The sequence below is a fragment of the Paroedura picta genome, chromosome 1, assembly GCF_049243985.1.
Source record: "Paroedura picta isolate Pp20150507F chromosome 1, Ppicta_v3.0, whole genome shotgun sequence".
NCBI classification, from domain to species: domain Eukaryota; kingdom Metazoa; phylum Chordata; class Lepidosauria; order Squamata; family Gekkonidae; genus Paroedura; species Paroedura picta.
Genome location: NC_135369.1, coordinates 101,115,256 through 101,132,640, shown reverse-complemented (window position 1 = coordinate 101,132,640; position 17,385 = coordinate 101,115,256). Strand labels below are relative to the sequence as shown.

Sequence of the window (17,385 nt, the reverse complement as noted above, 5' to 3'; positions counted from 1 at the left end):
TTTAATGATCAGCTGCTCAGCACACCTCTGGTACATCAGATTAGCTATCTAAAATGCACATGGTAAATACAGATTAGATAAATAGTGAACACCTTTGACTTTTTAACTCAAATTTTGTGTGGAATTTGTTTGTTTGTTGGACTTGATTACCACCTCTCCCAGCAAGCTGGCTTGTGGTGGTTCACAAAAAAGAAACAATGTACAACAAGTCACATCTAAAACATATCATAAAACAATCTCCGATAATCCTAAAAACAATCTCCAACATCATAAAATGGCGATATACACTATTTCCTATAAAAACCTCTACTTATACATTGGCCCATCGGGGCCCGTGCAGATGATAATATTGACTGGCAGTTTATAATAAGATGACATAGGGTCCCTAATGCCATCTAATACCGCACACAGAGACCAAAGTGAGGGGAGAGGGTCCAGATCTCACACCCTGGGATCATCACCCAGTCCTAACCAAACGCCTGGCAGAACAGCTCCATTTTGCATGCCCTGCAGAACTCAGGAAGTCCCTTGAGGACCCGCAGCTCTTCCAGGAACTCATTCCACCAGGTTGGTACCAGGACCCAAAGGGCCCTGGCCCTGGTCGAGGCCAGGCATGCCACCTGGGGCTCCAGGACCCTCAGCAAATTCATACCCACAGAGCAAAGTGTCCTGTGGGGGGCATAAGGAGGTAGGCAGTCCCGTAGGTAATCTTTCCTATGATTTATCTAAATTGTTTCTTTGAAAAGCACTGATACACATGCACCCCAATCAGACTGCTTTTGTATCACTCATCTCAAATTAAGACTTTGTATTGTCTTCTGATGCAAAAGCAAAAGCAAAAAAAAAAAAAAAACCAGCTAGTATCACTCTTGGCTAATATACTTTACAGTCTTTGTTTTCATGGGGTCATGAAACTGCTAGGGTGCCCTTGAGGATGTGTAAATATACTGAAACAGAAAAAGTGTCAAATTGGTCCTACTGGTTTCCCATATAAAAGCCTTTGTAGGATCTGTTTGGGGCATTATGTAGGGGAAGATCATGTAGTGGTACAGAAATGCAGTTCAAGAAAAGACTCAATAAAATCTGAGGTAGGGTTTATTTGTTTTTGGTGAGTGGTTTTTGTTCCTGTTTTGTTTGTTTGTTTTTTGCTGACAGTGTAAGATTGGAAGATGTAGGAACAAATTCAAGGTTTCAGCCCTCTCTCCCTTTAATTAGCTTTCATGGTGCAGGAAGGAGGGGCAGAGTCAGACCTGGAAATTACAGACACCCATTCAGTGACATGCCTTGCAGGGCCTTTAATTTTCCACCCAGAATACTTTTTTTCAGAAATGGCAAAAGAACTCTAGGTAGAAAATTAAGGGCGGTTTTCAGAAAAATATCTATGAGGGGAAAATACAAAAATGTTCTTTCTTATTTTGTCTGTTTTCACTTGAAAGATAGGTACCGTTAAGTTAAATGCTTCAGATAAGAATTGCTGCAGGGGCCACTGGAATGTTTGCCTTAGTCAAAATAGGTTTTTCAAGGATATGTGCCTGTAGAAAGAAAATTAATAAATTTTCATATTATACTTGTTCTGTTGCATATTCATTCATTTTGAAAAGTTTGTAGCCAGAATCAGGAATGCTGTGATATCTTTGGGACTTGGAACTCTGTGATGCATTGGGCTCCTTTCCTGCGCAGTAGGAGACTATTGGCATATGTGCACACACATCCATTCTGCTAGATTGTAGCCCAAGATGGGAAGGAGGGGAGCGAAGATTTCTGGCAAGACTGTATTACCAGAGGGTGAGTGGAAGAATGTAGCATTGCTGTGCCAGCATTTTTTTTCTTGAATATCTTACCTACTACTATACCAGACAGCAGAGGGCAGCAGCAAGGTGAGAGATAAAAAGTCACCCATTATAGTGATAGATCTGGTAGTGGGAGATCTGATCCCCATAATTTCTTGGAACCAATCAGAATAGTGCACTGGAAATGTCAAACTTTTCCTCTGACTCCTGAGCTTTATCTTGTTTTCTTGTTTTCAGGCTCTCAAGTTTTGCACTAGATACTAAGTAGTACAGCTGTAGAACTGTTGAATTAGTGAAGTTTAGCACATCCCTGGATATAAGAAGAGTGTTTTTGGTGTGAAAGCCTTTATAGGCTCCCTGCCTTTGTAGTAGATTAGGGGAAGGCTGTAGTTCTATGCAAGGTGAGTCCTAGGAAATAAAGCCCATTAACTTCAGAGTAAACTATGGCTTTGTGTTATAAACTGAATTTGTGCCCTTTTCTGTATAGTTTTGCCGCCAGGATTTAATGAGGATTTTAATGGGGATGTTATGTTTTTATGTGGGATTTTACCTTGTAACCCGCCACAAGACGGCTTGCCGTGAATGGCGGGACATAAATATAATTAATTAATTTAATAAGAATAATAAATCAGACAGGGAAAGAAGAGAATGTGTGACTCTGGTTACGGTAAAAGAAATACTGACAAGGAAGTGGGAATATACCATGATTGACATAAAACCAGAAAGAGCATAACAATGCCATTGGCAGAGGGATCCACTGGGAACCGATACTAATGGGATGCTAACCACAATGAAAGGTGAATGTGTAAAGTGACTTTTCTTTAGGGTAAAGTGACTTTTCTTTTTAACTGGCAAAATTAGACCAAATATTATATTGTTCCCCAAGGAAAAGACAATATGTTGATCTATTTATACTTTGCAATAATAATATTTGCTTATGATAACATAGTTGGGGTTTCCTTGGAGTACCATATGCTGTATTACTATTCTCAGTCCAAACAGTAACAGCTGTTGCAGTTATGTGATGAGTTTTCCCAAATTTGAGATGTTCAAGACTAGCAGATGATGGAGCTGTGTATCTGCATTTATTCCAAACAGAATAACTGTCAGCTGCCATTCTATCTAACATCATCTACTTTTGTACATGTTTTAGTGTAGTGTACTTTTTATATTGGATATAAATATAAATACCCAGAGATTTGTGAGGAAAACAAAGAACTTTGACTGAATATTTTTGAGGAAAGAATGTGGAGTGTTTCTCACAACTAAAATAAACATTTTCAGTAGCATGGGAATGTAGTGCCTAATCCTGAATATATGTCTTAAATCCTGCTTTTTTCAGCAGGACTCATTCACCAATATTTACTTTTTACTTTCCCTGAAAGTCCTAATAGGCTCTCCCCTTTTCTTGCCTCTTTCTCTCCTTCTCATTCATGAGCCAGCCTACCACTATCTGCCCACTCCTGTACTCAGTTTCTTACTTTTTCTTTCGTCTTTCCTCTTGGCAGCCTCTCCAGAGGGAAAATTGGCTGCTTGAACCAGGCCAGGCTCAGATGCGTATACAGTGAGTCTTCAGTGGTCAACACTGATCTGATCCCCTGCAAGTCCTCCTCCATGAGAGAACTTGGCAGAGGAGGGGTAACTTTCCAGAGATGTTTTGATCAACAAAGGGCTCTCCCCATCCCAATGGCTTACTTTTGCTGAAAATAAGGCTTAGAAGTCTCAACAATAATGACAAGATAGTGGACATTCTTTTTGGAGAAGTTTAATTCCCTGATTTTTAAAATAAGATTCCAGATTTTGCAGTAAACCTGCATGTTTGTAAACAATTCCCCCACTTCATTTTGTGGATCTATTGATGCATATTCTATGGCCCAGTTCCTAATTATATATATCTAATTATATATATAATTAGGAAAAATGTTTTTGATATGATGCAGCTGTGATATAAATTAATACCTTTACATCTTAGAAAAACATAGTAGCAGTATTTCAAAATGCCGCAGGAAATCATTTTTTTCTTTTTCTCCCTGGAAGGAAACCCAAACTCCTGTATATAGTATGACCTCTCTCAGCCTTTTTACTGATGAGAAACCCCTGAAGCATTCCTCAGGCTTTGAGAAATCACCAAAGTAGTATCAGCAGACTCCACCTCCCTGCCCTGCTCCCAGAAATCACATGTCATTAGAAGTGACATCACCCAGACACTCCCACTAGTTGTGACATTACATGCCACCTTGCCCCATCCTACCCCCCAGCACCAGGAACGACTCAGCAACCTACTCCGCTGGGCCGGGAACAGGGGCGGGACAGGCATCTGCTTCTCTTTTGCCCCCTGCCACCACCACCCCACTGCAGTTAAGTTAAAATGAGAGTACTTACCTCTCTGGATTCCAGTCACTACCATGTGCAATAAGCCTTGGCCAGCAAGGATTTTTATGACAGGGGCCTCTCCCCTTTCCACCTCCTCCAGGCCCATCATTGGCCATTGCTGGGGTGTGTGTGACATATATATCATCATATCACCCAAGAATTCTTTTAAAAATAATATATATAAAAATTAACTCTCACTCAATCAGAGAACCCCTACCACAGCTCATGAGAAATCCCATGGTTTCACAAAACCCAGTTAAGGAGGTCTGGCATAGTACGTAAGCTGGGGAGCAGACAAAAATACAGGATTCTTGGAATCTGCTACATTTCTACTGCCAGGATTAAATATGTTCAATCAGTTGCATTTTGAAGTAGTACAGTTCCAAAGGAAATATGTGCTCTTTTTAGAACATTAGATTGGTCCATTGGACCCAGCTAAAGTTAGTCATGTGATATGATGCGATGTGAGGGAACTTATATTAGTTGTATCTAACCTCTTCCATTGTACAGGAGCTTAAATCAGTAGTACTTAGGGATAGCTTGCAGTACTAGTTCCTCGTGATTATTGACTTGCTGACTATCGCAACAGCATGATTACTATGATCTTGTGACATCCAGTCCATGATCATAATGTAATTTTGAACGTCTCACTTGAAAGTCCATCTCAAAAATCTAAGGGGGGAAATGGTCATCTTGCATATATTTCAGTTTTGCCCAACATTTCCATACTTTTTTTCTGAAACATAAGGGGAAATTTTTTTTAACATTTAAGGATTCGATATTTCAAGATATTTTCCTATGCCAGCCTAGCTCCACACAGGATATATATAAGTTGAAAGAAAGAGAGATTCTATATGGCCCTCTTGATAGCCCAGGGCATGGTCTGGATGTTTTGGGATCATTTGCCTAGTGTGCAGTACCCAAACAAAGTGACCACTAGACTGGAAAACCTTTTATGATTTTATTCAACTGCAGAAGAACAAAATGACACAGGTGGGTTGGTCCCAAAAGAGCCTGTGCATCAAACAATAGAGATACATTAGATTAAATAACTTTCCATTGGAGGTGGGTAAAGGTGATGCCCTTACGGGTCAAGCCAATAACCTAAGATCTCCACCCTTTGCACATCCCACCCAGAGCACCCCCCAGACCACCCATTGCTGATTTGCAAAGTCACCGGAAAGGCCCCAAAAGGCAATGTTCCGTTCCTCTCAGCCCCCCACCCAACTCCAATGGTTTAATATCAACAATTCTTGTTGCTTCCACTGGCCTTGGAAATAGGCCAGCCCGGTACATAAACATTGGCACTATTTGGCAGTATTTCAAGAGATGGTTAAGTACATCCTCCTCACAAGGCCTTCTGATTAAGACATAGTTCCAGAGGTTAAGTTACAGAGCCAAGTTACAAAGACAAAACATTACAGAACTTTGCATTGTCACAAACAATGTTTAACCATTGAATGGGCACCTTAAGAAGTTACAGCATTTCATAACACAATAAAAGTGAAAAGTGAATTACAGCATTTAATAGTAAAATAAAAATGAAAAATTCAACCCCTGCTCCATCACTCTTAGTCTGAATTATGCAGAAGATCCTGGAATGCCAGTAGCAAATTAGTTTCATTTTTAGCATAATTTCTTAGGCAGTCTTTGTTTTGTAATTGAATGCTTCAATAAATACCTGAATTTTCATATCAGCCATATTAATGAGGTGATTTATCAATGCCACTCAGCTCCTACAGTATCAAGAGATTCCTCAAATGCTTTATAGAATTGTTTCATATTCTTGGCATTTAAATCCAAGCCTCATATTGGAAGTGGCATTGAAGCTTGTCATTTCAGCACCTCTCAGGAGCTCTAGGCACCATTGTTCCCTCATCTTTGCTCTGTATTGTTTACATACCTGCCCCTTCACAATTGGTTAGGTTGTTGAAACACTGAATTCATTAGGACTTATCTCAGCAAAACATATTCCAAAGAGAATGGCATGTTTATAGGAATGGTTTCAAGAGGTGTTTGTCAGCCACCAAAATTGAACAAAAAATCCAGTGCAGGTTTGCGGTACTTCTGTGGTCATAATGAATGCAACCTGGTAGGTGGGTGTTTTTATAGTCTGTTCCTAAAAGCCAGAGTGTTAAGACAGAGGTTGAAACTGTATCGGGCATCCGGTTTCTGGCGCAACTGAGAAGGGAAGCTTGTCTCCTTGCATTAACAACATCATTATTTCAGTAGCTTTTTCAATGCTCCCACATTGGTACTCTCCACACGTGCACATATTACCTCAGAGTAAAGGCCATATTCCTTTACTCATTTATTTCTTTCAAAAACAAACAAACAACAAGGGGGAAATTCAAATTCCAGCAACTGAACAGAATTAAAAAAAAAAACATGCAAGTCTTTCTTCCCAACGATCTTAACAGTTTTTCTGTTTTTAAACTACTGATGTATCTGTTTTCTTTTAATGTACCATCTTTGGGGAGATGGACAAAAAAAGACAGGGCCTGAAAACTCTATCTGAATGGCCCAGCAAGACTACGGAGTGGGAAGAGTAGCAAGGCTGTCCTAAGCCCATCTTTTTAAATTTGCTGAACTCAGTAGGCTAGTTCACTAGACTTAGATGGGTGCAACAGCTCTTAGGGAGGAACTGCAAGAGTCAAATCCCCATTCAGCCATGAAGCTCACCAGTTACTCCCTTCTCAGTTTAGTTTACCTCATGAGGGGTTTGTAAGAGTAAAATAGAAAAGAAAATAATCATGTATGTCACCCTGAGCTCCTTAAAGTAAGGGTATAAAAACAAAATGTGATAAATAGGTAGGGTTGGCTGTAGGGCAGTCATTTTCCAGGTAGGGCCTGGACATCTTCCAGAATTACACCTGATTTTTGGACTACAGAGATCAGTTCCCCTGTAGAAAATGACTACTTTAAAGGGTTCATCAATAGCATTATGACACAAAGCATCCTGTTTCTTCCTATGGGTTATTGTTAATATACTAGTGGGTCTATTCCAGCTTTGCAGGTGTCCGTAATTAATCCATAATCTCTAGATTCTCTAATTTCTTGCAAGGCTAGAACGACCAATGTGGCAATTAGTTCCTCCTGAAAATATCTGATCTGCAAGATGGGAGGAAGGCAGCAGGAGTAATGATGCAATCTTCTAGAGAATTCCTGTGAAGGTGGGCCCTGTTTGGATGTAGAGTATCATTTGATGCCAGGGGGCCAGAAATTATAACTGAGCTAGAGATTAAGGGAAGAAGACTGCTGACTTGGTGATTTTACTGAACAGGGGTATAAACTATACTGAACTGTAGAAGAACATTTAAGCCTCTGTTGTTTTTAACTCAAATTCTGTGATGGTGCCATCTAATGCCAGGTATTAATGTGCTAGACAGAAAAGTCATCTTAATTTTTTTATGCTTTTTAATCATGCAGACTGTGTTGCCTAATGGAATTCCTTTTTTGTTTATATAATAAACTTTCTCCTATTCAGTTAATAAAAGGCCTGTTCCTTGTGTGCTTCAGGGACCCACAGGACTGAACACTGCTAGCTTGTTAGAGGGGCGGTAGGCCAGATATCTTGACATGATAGCAGGGAGAGGAGGCCTTGTGCACCAGTGAACCTATGGTTGTTATTTTGAATAGTTATAGTTGTTAGGTAAGATGGCACTTTTAAAACCTGCCAGTCCCAAAATTTCTAGTATAATTGACTGGTGTAATGCTTACCCATCACACTAAGCAGACTGGGCACTAATTAAAAGAGTCTGATTTCACCCATTTTTAATATATTGTGATGATGTTGGCCAAACTCCAGACTCTGGAAATCTGTACAGTTTGGTCAACATAGGTGAAAATAGTGACAAAGACTAGTGCCCATCATTCAATGTCTGTTTTGATCAACTTTGGAGAGATTAGTCCCTGGGGCCATCCCCAACCTTAGCTGGGCTACAAGCCTCTTGACTTCTGCAGCTGAGACTGGAGGCCAGGGTGTGAGGATTTTTATATTAATAGGTGGACTGGCTCTGTGGCATAGGGTGCATAAAAATGAGTATCCTGATTTTTTGCAGATATCTCACAGGTGGGTTTTGAAGTATCTGATTGGAATACTGGGACAATTTTCCAAAAGAGTGAGACGTCTTTGAATTTGGCTTGTTTCTCTCTCTTTTTAAATTAGCTATATTTGGTTGTTCTCAAATATATAAATCTGAAAGAAATATACAGAGTTCTGTGATTTAAACTGCGTTAACTTGTCTATCAATTGATTTTTGCTGATAAACATTCTTGCTCTAACCATGGTTATGTGGGGTATCTTAGGGCTCACATGTGGATTTGTTATTAGTAAATAGTTCTTACAATTCATTAAATATTTGTAGCTAACACTCATAAATTTGCTGCAGAGTGTATGCCATTGATAATTTTGTTGCAGACCTGATAGATCTTCTTTGAGCTGATGAGTTGCTTATTTACATTTTTTGGAACATTTGATTTTTTAATAACCCAATGCATGAGTTAGCTCTGCATCATATTTCTCAGGTGAACTGTTAAATTTTGAATCTTTAATGTTAAGGTGATTGGAAAGTGGTCAGTATCTTGTTATCTACATAATCTAAAAGTTTGTGTGAAGGTAGGACAAAATCAATAGTAGTAGCTGCTCGGCTTGACCAAAATGTGTACTCAAGTGGAATCACATCCTTGAAAAAACCATTCAAAATAAACAAATCTAATCTGCTAGTTAATTGTGCTAAGTGGAACTCTTTCCACTTCGATTTACTATCCTTGGATTGCCTGGAAACAAGGGGGCAGCATGGTTGCTCAAGTATAAAAGTGAATCAGAGGGGCCAGCTGTGGGCCAGCTGAGATTCCTACAGTTAGAGAAAAGCAGTATATAAGAACCAATTCTTCTTCTTCTTCTTCTTCTTCTTCAGTAAGAGCATCAGGAAACTTCAATAGGAGACTAGTTATGTAGTTTTCAAGATTTCTCTGGATGTCCTGTAGCCTTAGTTTATTATCTTGAAGGGCTATGTATACATTAATGAATGGGCAAAATCTATTGAATTGTACAGCTACAGCATGTAGCCCTAATTCTACTACTGTGGCCTGAAGTTTCATAGAAACAAGAATAGCTTGGGTCTGCCCTTTCTCTCTACAGCTGAGGGAAATAGTTCATGCATGGAAAATCCATCTGCTGTCATGGGCACTTAAGTCCAGGATGCCTGAAGAATAACAATGCCAAACAAGGATAGGTATTCCAGAAAGAAAGGATCAGTTCTCTTGGATGGCCAGCCAGCAATGTTTCAGGAGATTATTTGAATGTTACCAAAAAGATGCAATTGTAAATCTGAGTTTTTCCTCTCTAGCAAGGAACACAGAACATCAACCACATCATGTAGTAAATCGTTCATGAGAATCATGTTAAGTGGATGTAGAGGTTCCAGTGATGTCTTTGTAATCCAGGAAGGATGAGTGCCTCAAGATCTGATGAAGTACTGAAGAGGAAAACTATAGCCACTGCCTCATTATTATTGAAAATAGGATTGGACTGATTTAACTCTTCCGCAGGAGCCATGGATTCATCATTTGGTCATGGCAGGTTGCCCCACCTCTTCCTGTACCCACACGGGGGAGAATTTGGCCCAGTGTGCCTCATCCCCCCCCCAATTTGTGCTCCTGCATGGGAGCTGGGACAGTGAAGTTCCCAGTGTGTAAATGGTCTAGGAGAAATAAATTAAGTGGTCCATTTTGTGGAGCAAAAAAAAAAAATAACAGAATCCATGGCCAGGTTGACCTGGAGAAAATGCAATCAGCATGCAAGGAAGGGCCACAAGAGCCAAGCACTGACACAATCCCTTCTGCTCACCCACTTACATTTAAATTCACAGAATTAGCATTTCTGTCAGATGGCTATCTGGCCTCTGATTAAAAACTTAGAGATAGTTGGAGTTTCACTCCCTTGTCAAAGATTGCTTATTTTCCTACTTTGAGCACTGAATGCATGGTTAAGCATGTCAAGCTTGTTAGAAATATAATTAAGCTTTTGAAAAATAGTTATTACTGTTTCACCTGTGAATAGGCAGCAATCACCTATGAACTTCAGCAAGAAATCTTTTTGAAGTAGAATGCCTGGCCCCTCACCCTCCAAAGGAATTCCTTTTCTAGGAGGAGAAGCCAGCTGAGAGGCTGTCATCCCCATTGTATTGGCGAATTTATCTCCATTAGACGGAGGGTGTTCTGGCTACAGATGTTTAATAGCTCCTCCTCTATATTCTGTGCATTAAACTAATTTAGAGAGGAATAAGAAGAAATGTCACTTACTAGCTCTTTCAATAAAAGGTCATCAGTGTTTAACTGTTCAGCTGACTTCAGAGGACAGTGTGAAACTGAATGCCTTCTAGGTCACTTTTCTTTGCCCATTTTGGCTCTGTATGTCTTTCAGAATAGGATATATACAGCTCTTGAACGAACAGCTGTTGTATTGTCCAGAAGCTAAACAATACAGCGAGTATTGGGAGTATGAAACAGTCCAAAATCTGGTGGTTTAAATCCAAATCAGTTAGGTTGTTCAGATAAGGTATCTTAAACTACTAAAAGTGCAGAAAAAGCTGAGTCTGCAGAATGACTGAAGGACCAAGTCTGTCTGTCACCATCTCAAGCTTCTGGATGAACAAGAAAAGTTCTTGTGGATTCAAAAGGCAGAGATGGAAGAGGAGGTTAGAAAGGCAAAGGAAGAACACAAGGTTATACTTTCTGAAGTACTCGCTTCTCTGATGAATCTCATTCGTGCAAAAGAAGAGAAAATAATAACTATTTCTATTAAAATTGATACCCCAAGCAGCCAATAAAGGATGAGAAGGATAGAACAGATACTATCTCCAGACAACTTAAATGACATCCCTGTGCATCAGACTGAAGTATAGAACAATGGTGCCATAGGAGGAAGCCAACTAGGAGATTGCCATGGTATTCTCATGTCCTTCATGGAATCACTGATTGATTCAAAATTGAGAAAGGAGTTTGGCAAGGCTGTATACTGTCACCTTGCCTATTTAACTTGTATGCGGAGCACATCATGAGAAAGGCGGGGTTAGATGAGTCACAAATTGGGATCAAGATTGCAGGGAGAAATATCAACAACCTCAGATATGCAGATGATACCACTCTAAAGGCAGAAAGTGAAGAGGAACTAAAGAGCCTGTTGATGCGGGTGAAGGAGGAGAGTGCAAAAGTTGGTTTGAAACTCAACATCAAGAAAACAAAGATCATAGCATCCGGCCCTCTCAATTCCTGGAAAATAGATGGAGAAGAAATGGAGGTAGTGACAGATTTTACTTTCCTGGACTGCAAAATCACTGCAGATGGGGACTGCAGCAAAGAAATTAAAAGACGCTTGCTCCTGGGGAGGAAAGCTATGGCAAATCTAGACAGCATCCTAAAAAGCAGAGGCATCACCCTGCCAACGAAAGTGTGTCTAGTCAAGGCTATGGTCTTCCCAGTTGCAATGTATGGCTGTGAAGGTTGGACCATAAAGAAGGCCGAGTGTCAAAGAATTGAGGCTGTTGAACTCTGGTGCTGGAGAAGACCCTTGCGAGTCCCTTGGACTGCAAGGTGAACAAACCGGTCAGTGCTAGAGAAGATCAGCCCTGACTGCTCCTTTGAAGGCCAGATCCTGAAGATGAAACTCAAATACTTTGGCCACCTCATGAGAAGGAAGGACTCCCTGGAGAAGAGCCTAATGCTGGGAGCGATAGAGGGCAAAAGAAGAAGGGGATGACAGAGGATGAGGTGGCTGGATGGAGTCACTGAAACAGTTGGTGCACACTTGTTGACGATGTCAGAAAATAGTTGGTTATTCTTTCATACGTGGTGGAATTGTAAGAAAATTAAAAAATTGGACAAAAATTCATAGTGTTTTAGAAAAAATGGGAGATATTAAATTTCCCAAGTACCCTGATTATATTTTATTAAGTATAATGCCAGGGTTTATGTCCCAAAAGGCAGAAGAATTTTTTCCCACGCAACCACGCCAGCAAGAATTGTAACAGCAAGGTATTGAAAACAACAGATCTCCTCAGGTGAGGTATCGGACTGGTTAGACAAACTTGGAGAACTATCCAGAATGGATAAGCTGACAAGTCTAGTCAATAGAAGACCCGCAGAAGAATTTTAAGAGTAGTGGCACTTCTATACAGACTATATAGATAAGTAGCTTATAGGTGTAATATTTAAGGAAGAAAATGAAATTTTGACGCTTGTTTTTAATCATTTAATGTACTATGCTGTCTTGTCTTTTCTATTATTTTTATATATATTAAAATCAATAAATCTGAGGGGGGGGGGAAGAGCTCTGCAGAGGGCCATGGCCAAAAAGAAGGTTGAGAATGGGTGATCTAATAAACTTTTTCCTATTCCTTTAAGAAAAGGTCTGGTTTCTTGTGTGCATGAACCTTCAAGGGCCCACAGGACTGAACACTGCTGGCTTGTTAGAGGGGGAGTGGCTCAGGGGGGCCCAGGGCTGAGTCTTGACAAGTGTTATCCCGTGCAGAGATCCCTTCTCTCCCCAAACTCTGCCCTCCCCAGGCTCCACCACCGCTGATCTCCAGGAATTTCACAGCATAGACTTGGCAATGCTAGTTGGCTCAGACAAGACCCCGAGAACCACCCATTACTTGTTCAGATTCACCAGTTATAGTAATTGACACTGCTAAAGCTAGCCAGAGAACCCTTCCTTGGTGAATATTCTTTTAGGCCATGAGATACAAGCAAAACATAGGGTCTGGCTCATATGTTGAATTAATATAACTAAACATCACCTGGCTGATGTAAGGAAGATGCAAGGGAAATTAACTGACAGTAACAACAACAAACTAAACAGGGAGTTTTAGAACAACAAGCATGAACTGTGTCCTTTAACCTTTCTAGTTTTCTACAATCCCAGTATCCCTGTAATTTTCTTTCTTAGCATTATCTCTCAATAGTATGTTCTTGTAGTGTCTGGTTAGGTTGATGTGGCATCATGCTATTACTACCCCAACTGGATTTTCTATTTTATGAACAAAATGTCTCCCTTTGTGCCCAGAGCATTTCTGATGCCATTAACATGAAAAGCCTGTTCTTTCTGAGATACTATTCCCATAAAAAGAGGAATTCACAGGATGAGGTTAGCATTCTGCCACCAGGGAAGGTTAAGGTTTTTAACTTGGGCACTGTTTGTATTGTTTATTCTTGATTGGGGGGGGGACACGTTTACTGTTGTAACTCGCCATGAGCCATCAATGCTGAAAGTGGCAGGTAAGAAATCGAATGAATGAATGAATGAATGAATGAATGAATGAATGAATGAATGAATGAATGAATGAATGAATGAAGTGGCATACATATAGGTGGGATATTGGCATGTTCTAGTCTAGAAGAATCAGGCAGGAAATGTCAAGCACTGAGGCTAGTCAGTCAGATAAAAATACTTTTTGTCTGCAGCTCCATCTCAGTAATATCCTGCATTTGCTTATTCGACAAAGGAGTATAAGTCCTGCTGAGCAGGAGTTCAGAACTTGCATGGGGAAGACTCTGACATGACACAATAATACTACTTTCTTCACTGGCCTACCAATGTGAATACATGGGTTGCAAACTATCGGTGCAAGGAAGTATTGCAGGCATTGGGAAGTCCCTGTGCACCATATCTATACAAGTTTTGTAAACTGCATGTTGTACATTTTAGGGCTGTTTTTTATTCCGCAGTACCAACTCAACAGGACCAAATTCACATCAGAGAATCTCTGGAGTAGAAACTGAGGGGGAGGGGAGATTGTCTCAAGGACAGCAGAAAAACTGCTAGCAACGAATGTACTAGTACCCAGTGTCGAGCAGCTCTGGCCCTGCTGCCCAGGGTTGTGATTCTATACTGCAGCCTTGTGAAACTGGCATTTGCCACAGTGGGGCATTGTGTGGTGCTGTTGGAAGCTAGTACATTCATTGTTGGCAGTGGTTCGGCTGTCCCTGCAGAAACGCCCCCCTCCCCCAAGTTTCTCCTCAAGATATTCTCTGATGTGAACGTGATCCTGTTGGGATGGTACTGACCCAGTGGCCCTGGTTCTGCTGGATAGTATTGCACTGGCCCTGTAGCTGGACTGGCCTTGCAAAAATGCCCCCCCCCTTTCACTTTCACTGCAGAATTCTTTGGATCATTCTGATGGCCTTGCATTGTATTGCTATATCTTGCTCTTTGGAAATAATGGAGAATGGGGGCACATTCTTTAGATGCCCATAAAATTAGAGCTTCTGGTCCAATCTTTTTGAAACTTGAGGGTTCTTTTGAGGACAGGTTTCTAATAAGCCTGGGGTTCGGTAGGCACAGACTAGATGTTCTCAGTAATCAACAGCTTAATCAACAGTAATTCAGTCAAACTCCAACTCCAAACTCCAAACAGGGAACATGGGAAGAATACAGACTTACATACAGTTCGGTTGGCCCGACAAAGAATCTGATTGGTCCTAAGTGGGAGCAGTTCATTGGTTCTTGTATTGAGAGCCTCTGCCTGGCTAAGTTACAATCCTTTATTTGCATCAGAGGCCAAAACAGTAGCAGCAGCAGCAGTATTGAATCCACATACATAACAGTTTAATCAGCTATGCTGCAAATTTGGTACCGCTACCTCAATCCCTGCCCCCCCCCCCAAACCACTAAATAGGATATTTTTCTCAATGATTTTATTGGCACCATAGGTTATAATCAGGCCAAATTGATTCAGGAAAAATGAAACTGGAATCAATCCAGGTTTTAGTGATTCATCTCATGATTTGAATGGGGAAATTGTGATTTGGCTTAGGAAATCCCCCCCCCCCAAAAAAAAACCTTGTAGCAGCACTGTCATCTTATTTTGGGCTCAGCTGAACTGAATCCCACACCCCTAGTGAGACAAGTAAATAGCAAGACCTAGAGAAAGATCTAAATGGGGATATGGAAGGCATCAAAAACATTCAAATTTCCATACTGTTAAGTGTTTGTTCTTCTGCCCAGAAATTGGTAAAAGCATAGAGAAACAGGACTTGGTTGAGGGACTTCTCTATCCTGTACCTTTAGTCAATTGGATTGAATAAAATGTGTTACTATTACTTGTAATTTAAGTCTTAGAGATTTGTACACAGCTTGCATTTCACTTCTTGGTGATTGTAATACTTCTTGGCTGCAGAGGAGAGGACACGCAGTAATGGGTTTAAACTACAAGTACAACGATATAGGCTAGATATCAGGAAAAACATTTTCACAGTCAGAGTAGTTCAGCAGTGGAATAGGCTGCCTAAGGAGGTGGTGAGCTCCCCCTCACTGGCAGTCTTCAAGCAAAGGTTGGATACACACTTTTCTTGGATGCTTTAGGATGCTTTGGGCTGATCCTGTGTTGAGCAGGGGGTTGGACTAGATGGCCTGTATGGCCCCTTCCAACTCTATGATTCTATGATTTTTTGTAGACACCATGTTCAAGTTTTTTCAAATCACCTTATAAGTCGTTGGTCAGGACAGGCTGAACTGTTTGCAGATGAACACAGCATAAGAAGAGCTGGTACCATTTGCTGAGGCAATCAAGGGCCAACTTTGTTTATTGAATTGAAAGTAGCCATGGGCAACACTCACTCCATATGCAATCCCAGTACAGGTAGCTGATGGGATGCTCAAAAGAGTAAGGCTTTGTATGTCTGCACATTCCTGTCTCCTGGGGAAGGCCAATCCTTGGCCTGATCTTTGAACAGTCAAGTTGTATACTATCAAGTCTCCCCCCTGCCAAATATTTACTTGCAAATTTTTCAAGGGAAGAATGTCACACTCTTTCTTTCTGATCTATTTGTCTGCAGTTATTTGCCCTACAATCACAAAAAGGGGCTTGTAGTGGCAGAATAAGCATGTTCGTGATGAGCCACTGAAGAAGGTCACAATGGTAGCTCCATGTAGCAACAGGGTGCTATTTACATGCTGTTTGCAGTGTGTAAACCAGCTCTAAACCATTGAGCAAGAGAATTAACTAGAGGCAAATATAAATTTCTAGACTAAAGGTGAAAATGGTATCCTGCTTCCAACTTGAGAACAAATAGCAACTACAGAGAAAACATTACAAAAATGTAATGTGTGCTTAGCCTTCAAGCTCTCTTGAGTGGCCTTCAGCCAATTACTAAATACCGGTTTAAACTACTGATATAGTGAACACTGATATGGACAGATAGGCCAGAAACAGGAGAATTTGCTTCGTGTGGGTTGATTTGCAGAACAAATCTATGTAGTACAAGTTGCACTTAATAAACGTTATATGATTAATTTCATTGTAGTTCTTCAAAGGGGAAAAATAGTTTACTGTGTCCCATTGTGGTGGTCAGTTCACAGTAGCTATAAAGACTGCTGGTGTAACCATTGTTTTAAAAACCTGTTTCCTTATGATTATACAGTTTCTTCCAGATAAAAAAATCTTCCCCTCTCCCTCTCCCCATGAGTACAGCACATGGTGATAAAATTATCTCGGGAGAGTCTGCAAATGATGAATATAAAAACTGTGTTCATTATTAGTCCAGACAAATAATAATTTTGCTTTCAGGAATTCTGGAAGTACTCTTTTTAAAAGATCATTACCACTACAACTCATTTATTTTCCTATTCAAAGGCATGTTGATAAGGTGGCATCTCTGAGCAGAATGGATGGCATTTTCCTGTATAATTGAAAAATGATATATGTTCGGTAGTAAAGCCAGTATTACAATTCTATATTAAATAGATCAAATAAATTAACACTTTTAACTCACTAATAGTCAGGATAACTAAACAAATAAGGAAAAATATGTATTATGTGGACTCTATTTTTATACTTATATATGTATCCTGCCATTCCCATATCCATTCTTTTGCCAGGAGATCATCTTGCTTTTTCTTCTGTTAATCTGGCCTAGACCTCCATTTTTTATGGAACCTTTTAATTTTAGATTCATTCAGTGTACTCCGGTTATTGCCTTTTCCTCTCCAGCACATTTTCTGTCATATTTTTCAGACCCTTCCAGCTCTCTTCATTCTTTGTCCTGCCTTTATTATTTAGGGAAATTTCTATCTGTGCTTGAAAAATCACTGGACTTACTCCCAGTAAAGTATCAAAGTTGAAATGCCCTTCTGCTCAATACAAATATCTTCCTTTTCCCTTTACATTATTGATTATAATGGATATTAAATAGTAGCAATAGTACGGTATGAACTTTAAAA

At 40.2% G+C, this 17,385-nt stretch overlaps 1 protein-coding gene across 3 annotated transcripts in view; it reads left to right on the top strand.

Annotated features, from left to right (window-relative positions):
* SASH1 (SAM and SH3 domain containing 1) overlaps positions 1-17,385 on the top strand; it is a 776,849-nt gene that overhangs the window by 527,347 nt on the left and 232,117 nt on the right. The window lies entirely within an intron of this gene.